This window comes from Myotis brandtii, unplaced genomic scaffold (assembly GCF_000412655.1).
Source record: "Myotis brandtii unplaced genomic scaffold, ASM41265v1 scaffold9, whole genome shotgun sequence".
In the NCBI taxonomy this organism is placed as follows: domain Eukaryota; kingdom Metazoa; phylum Chordata; class Mammalia; order Chiroptera; family Vespertilionidae; genus Myotis; species Myotis brandtii.
Window position 1 is genome coordinate 1647225 of NW_005371693.1, and position 4893 is coordinate 1652117.

The following is a 4893-nucleotide window of genomic DNA, read 5'->3' on the forward strand; positions in this document are numbered from 1 at the left end:
TGGGGCCTCTGGGTTGGCAGACTCATAAATATTTGTGATCAAATATTAAATAGGGTATTGAGTTTACCCCCTAGACCATACAATGCCCAAATTCTGTTCAATGGCAAGGGAGAGTGAGGACTCCTTTTCAGAGCTTCTACAAGCCAGAATCTTAATGATATTTCACTGTTGGCTTGAAACCATGGACTCTTATTGGGTGTCTAAAGACTCATGTCCTTTGCATAGAAAAAGAAAAGCCTTCTCTTGAAGTTTTGTGTTTTCAAATGGTATTATGAACTGCCATGCCAACCCTGGGGAACAGGCTGCCTGGTGGGAGGCATCCAGGACAGGAGTAAGTCTGAAGGGACACAAGAAGTCACGGACTGACTCAGGCCAGGAGCAGGCAGTCACCTCACCTCCCTTATCCTCAGGAGAATCTCAGACATCAAAGAGAACTGCCAGGAGGAGGGAATCAGATCCCTAACTGGGATCAAATACTGGAAGAGGCTCCAGCCAGGTAGCTGAAACTTATCATCTTAGCCATTATCTGATGCTGGCAGAGAGGAGCCAGCTGACTTCCCTGAAAATGACCAGGAGCCATTCCTCATGACGTTCTGGGCATTTATAACCCCGCTGAATATGCATTTGGGCTTTTTGCAAATAATAATCATACCCATGAACAATGGCAGCTGCTATCACCCTAGTCATACTGCTCTTTCTATCTCCAACCTTGGTTCTGCACCAACACGAGGAAGGAGCAGAATCTTGATGATTCCCCCAAACATGTATCTGATGAGATAGTTGCATCAGTTATGGTTTCCAGTTGCGGCTTGAAAGGAATCAAAGCTTTGAGGAAAGGTGTTAATTTGAGTGGCTGCTTTCAGATGCCCAGTGGTCTTCATAGCTTTGGCTGCCCTAGGCTTGTTTGCTCTAGAAGCTAAGCCTGAACACACCCAGGCTCAGAACAACAAGCCCCAGCCTTTCTTCTCCTGGCTTTGAGCTGCACCCTGGGCTCTGAGGCAATGGAGTGGTTTGGGAGGGCAAACACTTCCTGGTGGTGGTCACAACTTCTGTCTTGGCCTCCTTCCAACCCCCGCCCCCTCCCCGCCCCCAGTGGGAAACAAACAAGCACATGGGGTGTGTGCCTTCTTGATGATGTTTTCCAAAATCCCAGGTCTTAAAGAGGCCCATGATGGGGCGACTCTGTGAGGGACACTTAGATTCCTTTATTCACTGTCGGATGCATTCAGTGTGGAGGCCCAGTCTGGAAGCAGAGCCTGGGAAAAGTTACAGGTGTGCGCTCTCTACCTGGGTGGGCTCATTGTGAAGACGGTGAGATGGAGTGCCAGGATCCTAGGCCATCAGAACCCTGACCAGCTCCTCTCCCACCTGACGGAGGGAGATGGAGGAGCCATTAGGTGCCCAGGAGAGGCTTGGTCAATCTCTGTGGCACCTGACCTAGGCAGTCAGGAGAGCTTTAGCTCCCTGAGCTCCAGGCGGGGCTGTTATCAGAATCTCATGCCCAGCATCACACCTGGGAAATGATGTGCCATTTGGTTGAGGGCAGGGGTTCTCAGTCAGGTTTGGGTTCCAATCCTAACTCCACCACTGGGCGATCTCTGGCAAGTCACTTGACCATAGTCAGCCGCAGTTCCTCAACTGAAAGTGAGGATAACAACATCTCACAGGGTTGCTGGGAAGATGAGAGGTGACCATGTAGTCCAGTTCTTAACTCAGGGCTTGGCATTTAGTAAGCACTCAATAATTAGTAGCTAAATTCTTCTCTTTTTTTGTTGTTAATCCTCACCTAAGGATTTTCCCATTGCTTTTTAGAGAGAGTGGAAAGAAAGGAGGGAGAGGGAGAGAAACAGTGATGTGAGAAAGACACATCGAATAGTTGCCTTCTGATTACACCAGACCAGAGACAGGATCCAACCTGCAATCCAGGTATGTGCCCAGGACCAGGAATTGAACCCAAGACACTTTGGTGCATGGGCCAGTGCTCCAACCACTGAGCACCACTGGCCAGGCTGTAGCTAAATTCTTAATTTACACTTTCACTGCAGCAAAACGCTCCTGTTTTCTGCTTCCTGGGTCTGCTTCCTTGTGTGCTACCAAGAGGGGATCTCTCCGCTGGAGGTCTGCATTCACCGACTCACAGAGGAAGGAACCCCGGAACCCTGAGTGGTAGTGGCTGGGGAGGGAGGAGTGGGAGGCCAGGTGACTTTCTCTGCCTCTCTTCTCATTTCAATTGTTTGCCCCTTTTCTAATATGTCTTTGAAAGTCGGCAACTTGGCATACTATTTTTTTTTTAAGGGAAAAAGAGGGTTAAAATAAAACCATTGCTGGCCATTTCCTTTATAAAATGATATTTACATTTTTGTCAAAGTTATATCTACATTGATGAAAAATTCAAACAGCATTGCTAAGGCTTAAGAAAAACAGCAGCGCCCTGGTCTGAACTTCCCCGATTCTCAATTCCTGTTTCTCGAGGAAACTACTTCAACTCTTCTGGCTGTTTCTTGTGTATGTTATTTTCATAACGCCAAACACATGCTCATATTCCTCTTCCCTGATTTTTCATTTTTATACATTGTGAGCATTTTGTTGTGACTAGGGTTGCCAGATTTAGCATGCAGAAATACCGAGTGCCCACTTACATTTGAATTTCAGATAAATGATGAGTACTCTACTAGGATTAGTACGTCTCATGCAATATTTGGGACATACTTATCCTGAATGATTATTCAATGATTATCTGAAATTCAAGTTTAACTGGGTGTTCTGTATTTCACCAGGCAACCCTAGATAGGAGGGATAAAATTTTAACTCTTTCATAGCCAGCCTACCTCTCATGCTATGCCTCATAGCTACTGTCTTTAAGGGAGAATCCTAGGAACATGTACTTATATATTTCCCTTCTGTCCCATCCTCTCCAACCTTTGATCTCATCCTCTTTTATTTCTATTCAGGGGCTTTTGGGTGAGAAAGGCCAAGTGCAAGTGCTACAAGCACACATTGTGTCTAGTGCTCTTTCAGCTGGAGAAGGGCTGAATCTTTCTCTTTTTCAAGTTGCTCAGTATTTATTTCTTAGCTCTTCTTACCTCTGCAAGAAATTAAACAGAGTTTAAGGCCACATATATATGGGACCTACACCCTGCCTTGAGTCTACCTGGGACCATTATAATAATCAAGAACTGTTAAGCTAATAGCATTTAATTACTTTAATTCCAATAGTTAAACCCACAAATCAACACACACACACACAAAACCTTTTCCACTCCTTATTCTTCCACAAATCAACACACACACACACACACACACACAAAACCTTTTCCACTCCTTATTCTGCAAAAATATCTCTCCTTTATGCCTGAGAAGAGAATTTGTGAAATATTTATGATTTTTCCCCCCTGGTATTTGCTTTGAGAACCAAGTGTTATTGTCCCCCTAAATAGAAAGGTCTTAATTTTGTCCTGGAATATATGCTCTCTGTTCCGAGTGCTCAGCCATATGCTAATGAGCGTAGGATGAGTTTGGCTTCACTTCCCAGGGATTTAGAAATGCCAGTATTTATAAGCTGCAAGTGGTAAGCGCTCAGAGTTCACTTTGAAGAGTTTCTTGCTGCACAAACAATTTTTTGGGGACACAAGAAATACGTACTGCCCCGGGCTTAGGGTGCGTTGCCTGCTGTGATCTTACATTCCCCCTTCCTCCAAGAAACCTGTATGGAGGCCACTGTGATTCAGAACTACAGAAAATTATCTGATTTACAAGTCACAGATGTCCTTTTCTTCAACTCTTGTCCTTTCTTTAGGTCAGTCCCTGGCTCCTTCCTCCTTCTTATCTCTGTGTCTTCATGCGTGCTAGGTGAGGAATGTCCTCACCACACCCTCACAGTGACCAAGCCCCAGGGCCGGCCCCTCAGACCCTGAGCAGGCAGTGCCCTTAGGATCTGTCCTTCAGGAGCCCGCATCACAGTCAGTCCTGCTCCCTGGATGCCCTCAGCGGTGGTATTTAGTCTATTTTCCGAGACCACGGGGCCTGGGATAGATAACTCGCTTTTATAAAAATCTCAAATATTCGTTTCTAGTCCTGGTTTAAAAAAGATCCTCCACACGCTATATTGAATGAGGTGCGTGGTTTTATTCCGTGCTTGTATTTGGAAGCTGTGGTCAGTCACGAAAAGTCTTGGATTTTCTTGCATAGTTTGAGTTATGGAGCTTTCTGCCAAACAAATTAATAAAAGTTTCCTACTTAGCACCTTAACCTCTAAGGCCGGAAGTATTAATCCTCTTAATTACATGCTACATTATGTGACTCGACTGTGGCTACTTATTATTTCTGTCTTCAACTGAGGATTCCCATAGCTTCGAGTTTCCTTACATCTCCTTCCTCTCTTTTCTTCCTCTCTTAAATCTCATCCTAGGAGGAAGCTGGTGAGAGGGCCAGAAATGGGCAACAGTATTTAATCAACTCTAAACCACCATATGCATTTTACTTATGCTTAAAAAGCATGTATCGTGGAAACATGTTCTTCAGGAAATAAAACCCCATGGCAAGCCCATTTCCTTTTCTTTCTTTCTTTCTCTTTCTTTCTTTCTTTCTTTCTTTCTTTCTTTCTTTCTTTCTTTCTTTCTTTCTTTCTTTCTTTCTTCTTTCTTCTTTCTCCCCAGTTAGAAGCTAGACACAACTGGAGCCGAATTACACTCAATTCTCAAAAATTGTAGAAACTTTGGGGCCCTTGTGGTGAGGCCTGTCCACCCACTTACTCAGTAGATATTTATTTAGAATAAGAAGGGTGCGGTAAATAGTGGATTCAGCACAGAATTAGGTATTTACAACTTCTGATTCTGGTTTGGAAGTTGACTCTGGCCCATGGCAGCTCACTTAAACCCTGCCTCAGTTTCCCCA